General features: G+C 41.1%; 1 long non-coding RNA gene across 1 annotated transcript in view; it reads left to right on the plus strand.

Moving 5' to 3' along the window:
* LOC143984487 (uncharacterized) overlaps positions 1-8594 on the plus strand; it is a 129497-nt gene extending 120903 nt beyond the window's left edge. The window contains exons 2-3 of the long non-coding RNA XR_013274884.1: positions 7148-7282; positions 8404-8594. This is a non-coding gene — a long non-coding RNA (uncharacterized LOC143984487). The remainder of the gene's footprint in view (positions 1-7147; positions 7283-8403) is intronic.
* The last annotated feature ends 1577 nt before the right edge of the window (positions 8595-10171 follow it).

The following is a 10171-nucleotide window of genomic DNA, read 5'->3' on the forward strand; positions in this document are numbered from 1 at the left end:
TCATTCTTATTTCTGCCAGGACTGCTGAGAGGACCTTCTTCCAGTTGGCAAAGATTCCTCCTGTGGCCTTTCTTATTTTGTCTTTTTAATTGTTCTGTTCGTTCTTTCTATTATCCCTGAGCTTTGAGGGTGGTAGGGAATGTGAAACTACCATTCTATCTTGAGAGTTTTTACCAAGTCCTGGCAGACCCTTGATACAAATGCAGGTCCATTGTCTGAGTTTATTTGAAGTGGGCATCCCCATCAAGGAATGATTTCCTGAATGAGGACCCTCACTTCTGTTTGTGCATCTTCTTTTGTGGTTACAAAAAGTTCAACTCATCTTAAGAAAATGTTCACAATTACCAAAAGATATTTCTGTCTTTTGCCTAGTTTGGCATGTGTGTGAAGTCAATCTGCAAATGTGTAAAAGGAGTGTTTGGCCTTGTGTGGGTTGCTCCTGATGCATGTGATGCATCTTGATACATAATCTTTAATCCTTCAGGAAAGTTCTGGAAAATAAAAATCTTTCTCCAATAGTTCACAAGTGGCCTTCCAGCCTCTGTGACCTATTCCATGGTACTGGGAAATAAAAAGTGATGCACTAGCTACTGGTATACATGGCTTCCCCTCTTTGCAGAGAAGTCCAGTCTTTGGATCTTTCTGCACACTTATTTTGTCCCAATCCCTGAGATCAGCTTCTTCTGCACATCCCTGCAAATCTGAAAGAACCTGATCAAAGAAGGGCAATTCTGGGGCTAGCATGGGCATTTAGATCTGTGCATTTTGTGAAATATCAGCTTGTTTAGCAGCTAAACCAGCCAGAGCATTTCCCTTGGCTATCTGTTTGTTGGCCTGTGTGTGCTCTGCAGTGCTGTGAAAGATAAATCAGACCTGGGTGATGTGTCTTGGTGAATGAGGTTTATGCAATCATGTTGTGGCACAACCTCATCCTGCTCTCCTTTTAATTCTAAAGGGCATTTAAGATTGGTGCTACTCCTGCAGTGGGAGAAGCATATTTGATGTGCAATTTTGGATTAGACAGCACGATCACCTCATAGCCGCTCAACCTCTGAGCAGACATGTGCTGTGTATGTACATTTTTCAATAGGATTGATACATTGTTGGTGGTGTGAAGTGTCGTGTCGTGCCCCAGAGAGAGTGAAAGAAGTGGTCATCTGAACCATCACCGCACAGGACGCGAGAGCTCTGAGACACACAGGTATGCCCCGAACCTTCACCGGAACCATCTTTGAGGAAAAAAAACAATAGGGCGCAACTTGCCTCCATGCTCCTGAGCGAGGACACCTGACAAAGTCTTACAATTTTCCCTTGCAAACAAATAAAACATTTTTCCATAATTAGGGAGGCCGAGCCCTGGAGCCATTACCATAGCATTTTTCGAATACACAAAAGTATTGCACATTTCATCTGACCATTTTATACAGTCTGGCATGTCTGAACCTATGGCTTGTCTCAGGAGATTGTCATAGTAGGAACAGTCAGGTATTCATTGGCGGCAGTAACCAATCATACCAAGAAAGGTAAGCATGTCTTTCTTAGTAAGTGGGCGGGGCAGACCCACAAGAACCATAGCTCTTTTGTGATTGACTTTCCTTTCTCCTTTTGAGAGTACACAACCAAGATATGCAACCATTTCCTGACACCATTGCAATAATTTCTTTGACACTTTGTGACCACTTTCAAAAAAACATTTCAAAAGATCCCTCCCATCCTCCAGGGCGGCCACCGAGTAGAACTGCAGATGAGGAGCCACATACTGCAGCAGGGATGAACAGTGTCCTGGTATCCAAGCTCTGAGAGTAGTTTGGAGGACAATGGGATAGACTGCAGAGGAGTCTACATAGCCCTGGGGCATTCTACACCAGGTATGTTTGTTAGAAAGCAAAGATTGGCTGTGTCTCCTCATCCACAGGGACGGAAATAAAAAAAACATTCAATAAATCAATCACAGTAAAATACTCTGCATCCTGTGGTATGGCAGTATCGATGACACATCAGGCACTATTGGGGCAATCGGTACCATTAGGCTATTGATGGCCCTTAGGTCTTGTACAAACCTATAGTCACCATTTGCCATCTTACTGGGTTAATGTTAATGTAGGGCGAGACAATTTCCCTCTTGGTTGTCTCTGTGTGTAACCCCCTCTTTGTCCTTGCCCCCTCCCTTTTATAAAAGTTACCCCTTTTATTTCCTGAGAAATCATTTTGATAATGTGTCTGCACTAGTTTGTTTAAGGATGTCAAAACATCCTGCAGCATCCTTCGCTGTCAGAAATCAGTTATTGTGCTTGTAGCCCACTCTGATATTTACTGTGTGTCCTCATGTAATGAAGTCTTTCATGAAACTCTTATCTGGTTGTGGAATGTAAGGGGGAGGAGGGGGGTGCATGGTACATGCATAGAAAACATTGATTTAACCCTTAAATCCACCATCTCATGTCTCTGTTAAACCCATTGTGGACAATGTTGTGGCTAGGATGCTATAGGGAGCCTCGGTCCAGCCGGGGATCTCCACAGCATTTTTATTTTCATCCTTATTTTTCTTTCTAAACATTCTGACTTTTATTTCCTTGACTTTTTATTTATTTAAATTTTTTTTCTTCTTGGCAAAATGCCAATAAGCACTCCTTATGGCCAGAGGTTCCCCTGATCACAAGCAAGCTTTGTGCGTTATTAATTTTCTTATTTTTATAACCAAACAATTTTTGTTTATATTTCAAATTTTTGGCAGAGTGCCAACAGGTTCAAACACTACTTTCAATTGCTGTAGTACCAATGCCGCAAACAATTCCTCACTATCTATTACGGTCAGTGAGATATTAGCACTTGAACCCTGTTGGCAAAAAGCCAACTGTCCAAATTTTGCACCTGACTTCCCCTGTGCAAGAGATGTCAGTAGCAAAAATAATTATTCAAATAGCATGTTTTGATCAAAAGTTAGCCTCAGAGTATACTACCGACTATGCCAATTTATGTATTACCTTAAGAGAGTGTTATAAACACTGCTACTATGCTCACTATCTCATACATTGGAGTCAAAACATTCATATGTAAATCATTAAGAGAAAACATAAAGACATCACCGGATACTGTAGCATCTCTCTACGTTTCGGTTGGGGAACTTCCATCAATCACAAAAAGGAGCCGGGAGTTCACCGCAAGACACGTCTGTGGCCTTTTATTTACATACCCTTATAACACAGTGCAGTGGAAAGCGTCGTCTTACCTTACAACGCTGACAAATTCTACACAAACAGTTAACAGATCATCTTATAAACTTCTACAGGCGATAGGAAGATAAGCAAAGAGAAGGGTTTTGTCCGTCACACTTTAGCAGACTTTTTCTTATAATTACAGTACTGTATAAATCATTTTCCTTACGAACTTCATAGAGTCAGTGAAAGCCCCCCCAGAGCTTTCTCCTTGTTCACACGGGAACAAGTGCTGCTTCTTAAAGCAGTCTTATTAAATGAACTTCTCGGAGTCCATTAAAGCCCACCCAAGGCTTCTCTACCTGTTCACACGGGAACAGGTGCTGCTTCTTAAAGCAGTCTTATTAAATGAACCTCTCAGAGTCCATTAAAGCCCACCCAAGGCTTTATCACTGTTAACTCAGAACAGCTTTTTTTTACTGCTTCTCAGAGCAGTTAAACTTATCAACGAGGTCTGAAAACAACTTCTACATAAATCACAGGTTCAAAGAACGATTTCTGAATAATGTCACAGTGAGAGATACATATATCAATTCAACTCACCATATAGACATATATTATAATCGATATGTAGTGTAAGGGACCTTCCCGGGGTAGGGTGTGTTTGGACACAGTTCACAGCAGACTTGGACTTTATAAAGCAGACCTTGGCGTTTATTCGTGGTACAAACAGTCCAACAAACAAAGTATACAGCAACACCGTGCTTCTTGTGTATAACAGGAACAAAATAATAACAAAAACAAACAACCTAGCCCGGCTGGGCACTTACTAACAGGTTCTTCTCACCTATCTGACACTTATAAACACAGCGTCTTTCGCCTGGATATCGCAGGGTGGATTTTAGCTCCAGCAGTGGCTGTGCTTGCAGCTTCCTCAAACACACAGACTGTTCGTTTCCCTGGCTGAGAGCAAACACCTGCAGGCCCGCAGAGCCTTTACCTTCCCAGGCTAATTAGGATCAAAGCTCACCTGATCCAAAACCCAGAACTGGAACGAGGGCTGGGGGGTGTGGAATGACAGGTCCCTCTACCAAACCTACCTGCCATTCCATATAAACCCAGGCCCGGCAAGATTAAATAACAACTCAGCAGCATATTGCTGCTGAGAAACTGATCCATCCTGGACTTACCATCTCACACTGTGTAGCAACCTAGGTGAGATGTACACCCCCTCAACCACTTCTCCAGTGACATGTCTACAGTAGATAAGAGTCCCTTACAGCACTGAGATGCCAGAATCACAGGTCAGTAGGTACGCAACCCAAGCTGGCAGGAGTGCATGGAGACATGCAGGATCACTGCGAACAAGCTGAGGTGCATGGAGACAAAGCAGGAAGCAGACTAGGAGTGCACACAGAAACGCTAAAACAAGCTGCAGACTTGGAGTGCATAAGTGCTGTATCTAACGCCAGGGTGAAGCATATAGGGTATTACAGTGGTGCATGAGGGATGGAAACTGGTTGAGACCAGGGCTGCTGTTAGAAATCACGGGGCCCCATACAGCCTACAAGGCAACACCCCCCCCCCCCCCCCCCCCCATATATCAATTTTTTTTTTTACAAAAAAATACACTAAAATTATTATTAGCGGACACAAACATAACAGAGAACCAGTGTAAATGAGCCCTTTTATAATAGGACAGGGAGGGGGAAGCAATTACAGGAACAATGCTCTGTGCCTCTCCCTGCAGCAGCTGAAAGCTGGTGGGTGGGATAGAAACTGGCTTTTATCTGCTGCAGAGAGCCGCACAGGGCATCTTTCTGGAATTCCCCTCTGATCGACAACACCGATTCCTCTTGGTGTTAGGGCCCCTCTGTGTGCCAGGGCACCTTACAGGAGGACTGGTGGTCCCCCCCTATCAGCGGCCCTGGTTGAGACACACAAGGAAGTCAAAGATGCATCTAGGTTTGAATTCTCTGAGGATGTGAAAGGTGCCCTGAAATGGGTTGTAGAGAGGTACAGACTCAGAGTCATTGGGAAGGCTGAACAACACTGGGATCACTGGGAGTCAGAGAACACACTGGAAGGCACTAAGAGACAGTACTGGGAACTCTGGACACACTGATAAGACACTGGGAATATTGGAATGGGGACACTTTCAGGGGGCAGGGGGGGACTGGCTGCTTGTGCCTAGGATGCCTGGTCCTTTAAGACAGAGCCTAGCCAAGCCATATCCATGGAGTGTAGAGATTGTTACCAGGTGAGTGTGAGGGCATCTCACCTAGCTACAGATCACTTGCCCAGCTACCCCTGGCTCATCAGGTGTGTCCTCTCTGAACTCCTGAGGGAGGAAAAAAGAGAAACATATCTTCCCTGTTTGATAGGGAATCCACAGAGTTGTGTGAAAATGCCTGCATCTGAGCATGGTAAGTAAATGGGCAATCCACTACATGTTTTTCCTATTTTTTCTCAGAATCTGTCAATATCCCAATAGGGTGGCCAGATTATTGGCAAAAGCGGTATGGGTCCTTCTTGTTGTGACAAATGTGGGCCAATACTTTGAGGATGGGATGGATTCCCCATACTGCTATAGATCCAGTGATATGGCATTATATATGTACATTTTTCTAATAAACAGTTACAGTCATGGCTAACCTGCTAACTGATAAAGTTAAAGAATTAACAAAGTAAATTACTCTAATGTTTTTCCCATAACCCACTGTAATATGAAGAGCCCATCAGCCTTGTAAAAGTTCATAGTCTTTTTAATTTAAAAAAAACAGGCAAGCGGAAAACATCTTGGCTTCAGCTTGTAAAAACAAACAAAAATAGCCCGTCAGTTTTTGGTACACACAAAATAAAAACTTGGCTCACCAGCTGTAGACTTGTCCCTTAACAGGGTTTTTGAAAGTGGAGAGCTCAACAGCAACAGTGCCTCAGCACCATCCAGTCTACATTGCTCACTCAGCTGTGCTCCACCTCACAGACACCTGCTGGCTGCTTACTGTTTCTTCTGTTGACTTCCCTACAGACAGCTTAACCCTTTCTGAAACAAATTCTCTGTAATCATAGCTTGGAAGCTCTTTCTCACCCAAAGTCTTTGAGCTTCAGAACTTTTGACTGGATAGGGTGCACTTTCTTCTTCTCTTCTTTTTTACTATTTCCTCTTTCTTTTTCTTTTTTTCTTGATTCTGCTATATGGAACAGTGGAGGATGGGATGGTCAATTTCTGTTGAAATGCTGTAAGCTGTTTATCGTCTCTACTCATTGGAGGTCGCTTTGTAGGGGTGGAGTATATCCTTTTTTATTTGCGTTATACTGACCTCATTGTATTTGTGTTTTTACATTGTATTCAGAGATAACTGGTATGTATTGGAAGATACCTTATTGTTACCATCTGGTATTATTGAATGCATCTGGAGCACTTTTTCATTTGCCAAGTGCTCTATTGTTGGCTTCTGTATATGTTGTTGAAATTGTAATAAACATTATTGGAAATGAAAAGTACTGTAAATCAATTCTTTCCTTTCTGACCAGACTACCCCTGAACCTCTTACCCTGCGTGGGTGAGAATTCCTGAGTACTAAAAATGTCTCTTGAACACTCCCTTAAAGGGGCCACAACCCAAATAGAGGGGAAATATCTCCCCAGTCCAGGACCCATCTGTGGCATTCTGTGGAAAACTCCAAAAAATTACTTAATAATTAGTCAATCCTGTGTAAAAAAATTTAATCGCATGAAAGCAATTTGTGCTGTATCAATGAAGATAACAAATATACATCAATATTGTTCGTGAAAACACCATAAATGATAATGAATTACTCTGATGCAGTGTGAACAATAAACAAAGAAAAAAAAAGGAATATTTTTCCAAATAACCAATTGACTTGATATATTAATAAAACATAATTATAAGTGATAAAAAAATTATAAAAAGTGTTAAAGTGTCCATAAAGTCCTTAAAAAGAATATCAATTTCAAATTTCCCATAGTGACGAAATGCGTAGGGAGGAGGGGCGACGTCCTGACGCCATCAGCTCACGTGTTTGTTTGCGGAAGTATTGGGCGCTACGTATCAAGACCGGCCGGCTCGAATCTGCTATGTGACTTGTTTAAACAACATCTCTGTAAGTGCGCAATCTGTCTTTTATTTTGATTAAAAATCATTTGGGTTTTATACTATTGCGAGTTTTATTTTTTATGAAAACCGGTGAGAGGGAGTTTGTCTGGAGGCTGGGAGAAGTATCGGGTTCCTGCATCCTCTTGTATCCACTTGCGAATACCCTGGACTGGGGGAATCAGTCACTTGCGCTGCATGGTTCTCTGTAATAAGGAACCATACATCTTTGGTAAGCAGCAGTAATATCTATGGTGGAGGTTGTGCACTGTTCACACTAATTCCGGATGGTTTTGCTGTCACCATATCAATGTGGAGTTTTTGGAAATTGATATTCTTTTTAAGGACTTTATGGACACTTTAACACTTTTTATAATTTTTTTATCACTTATAATTATGTTTTATTAATATATCAAGTCAATTGGTTATTTGGAAAAATATTCCTTTTTTTTCTTTGTTTATTGTTCACACTGCATCAGAGTAATTCATTATCATTTATGGTGTTTTCACAAACAATATTGATGTATATTTGTTATCTTCATTGATACAGCACAAATTACTTTCATGTGATTTAATTTTTTTACACAGGATTGACTAATTATTAAGTAATTTTTTGGAGTTTTCCACATTGGTGTAATTTTGTTTATAGTAATAATTTTTATTTTTTTAGCGCAACCCACTCTTTATACCACTTGATACCTAGGCCACAAGTAACTAGCCCCCCCATACATTTTTAAAATTAAAAATATTGAATACTTGAGAATATTGGGGCTTGAATACCAAATTATGAGAGATGAATCACGGTGTTAGGCCACAAATTTCTTGCTTATAGTCTAGTATATTTTAATATACTACATATCTCTGCAGACCATGCCTACAATACCACGGAAGGTAGCATTGTGTTAACAATATTATCTGTGAAATTAAATTTATTCATCACTGGTGTAGAGTATAAAACTGAGTTTTTCATGTGCAGAATTTATATAGTTTATGGAAAAAACTCAGAGGCAATAAGCATGAAAATGAGAGAAGAAATTGGAACTAACAATTCTGTCATTCTGCCAAGCCATGTAAGCACTTGTTTCTCACACATTCCAAGAATAGAGATGAACTGACTTCTGTTTGTTCCAGCTCTAGGTGAAAAACATCAAAACTTGGCTGAGGAAAACAAAAATTAGCACACAAAAGAACCTGCAAGTCAAATAGGAAGTAAAAACTTCAGAAGAGATGTGTTTAAAGACAGAGAACTAATGTTTTAAGAAGAATAAATATAATATCATATATATTCTTAAAGTAGAATAAAACTTTGGGCAAATGAAAAACATGTTTCCTGGTATTTCTTTAATATTATGGCTTTTCTTTAATCATTTTATACTTACCTTTCTGGTCTTCTACACATGTGTGCCGTATTTGACTTTTCTGCTTCTGCTGTGTGCCCCCCCCCCATCTGCACATCCATTAGTACCATCATGTAGACCAGCTCCTGATGGTCTACAGTCCACACTACTTTGTGCTCTAGTCTAGAGCTATAAAGGACAGGTCAATGAGTGAACGCAGGTTCAATGTTCAAACCTGCTGATGTACTACGCATCTGCTTGTAGTCTTTCTATGGAGAGAATGTCTTGAGTTGTGTTAAACCCCAAAAACAAAAATGTAAGGTATTGCAGCTTACCTGTCTTTTAAATGTGGTGGCTTTTTTTTTTTTTTTGGCTTTTTTCTCTTTATTTTTACACAGTGATCCAGCAAATAACACACACTTCCTGTCTTAGCCCTTGTACACACGGTCAGACATTCCGACAACAAAATCCGTCCGATTTTTTCCGACAACAAAATCTGTTTGATTTTTTCAGACGGATTTTGACGGACAAAGTTGTTGGAAAATCCGATCGTTCGGAACGTGATGACGTTCATGCCTTGCGAAGGGACCACGTTGTGGCTAGTAGCCAATAGCTTTGGTGTCGTAATTTGATCTGAGCATGCGTGGCACTTTGTCCAATCGGAATTCTCTACAAATGATCGGACAAAGTCCGATCGGATCATGTTGTTGGAAAATTTTATAGCCCAGCTCTCAAATATTCCGACGGAAACAGTCCGATGGAGCTCACACAAGGTCGGATTATCCGACAGCACGGTCCGATCGGACATTTTCCGTCGGAATATCCGACCGTGTGTACAAGGGCTTAGGTTGTCTACAGTCTGGATGGAGGAGCAACAGAGATGCATTTAGACAGCAGCATTTTTAGACTGGGGAGAGAGTAGTGTAATGCCACGTACACACGACCGGACTTATCGACGGACTTGGTCCGGTGGACTGAAATCCGTCAGACAATTAGATCATGTGTGGGCTCCAGAGGACTTTTTCTTCCCAAAAGTCCAGCGGACCTAGAAATAAAACTTGCTTCAAAACTTTCCGACAGACTCGAGTCCAGTCAGAAAATACAGTCGTCTATATGATAGTCCGACGGACTAAAACCGACGCTAGGGCAGCTATTGGCTACTGGCTATGAACTTCCTTATTCTACATCATCACGTTTAAATCCGTCTGACTTTTGGAGTGATTGTGTGTGGCCAAGTCCGTTTGTTTGAAAGTCCGTCAAAGTCTGGTCGTGTGTAAGCGCCATTAGATGCATTAGCAGATTTAGATGAATTTGAATAACATATAAAAGTCAGACTCCAGACAAAAATTTTAAGCATTTACAACAACAGTTTTTTTATGTCCTTTTGGGATAAAAATTTGACATAAATAAATAAAAAGCTGACCATTGTAAGCACCCCTTTCAGTGTTAAATGGTTTGTTTCAATCCTCTAATTGCCACTTTTGTTGGACAGAGTTTGGTCTGTTAACTACTTTCCAACCACACTATGTTGTTACGTGCAATAGCTACTGGGTGGCGCGGGC

The sequence above is a fragment of the Lithobates pipiens genome, unplaced genomic scaffold, assembly GCF_037356315.1.
Source record: "Lithobates pipiens isolate NorthernLeopardFrog02 unplaced genomic scaffold, aLitPip1_a1.2 Scaffold_16, whole genome shotgun sequence".
NCBI lineage: Eukaryota > Metazoa > Chordata > Amphibia > Anura > Ranidae > Lithobates > Lithobates pipiens.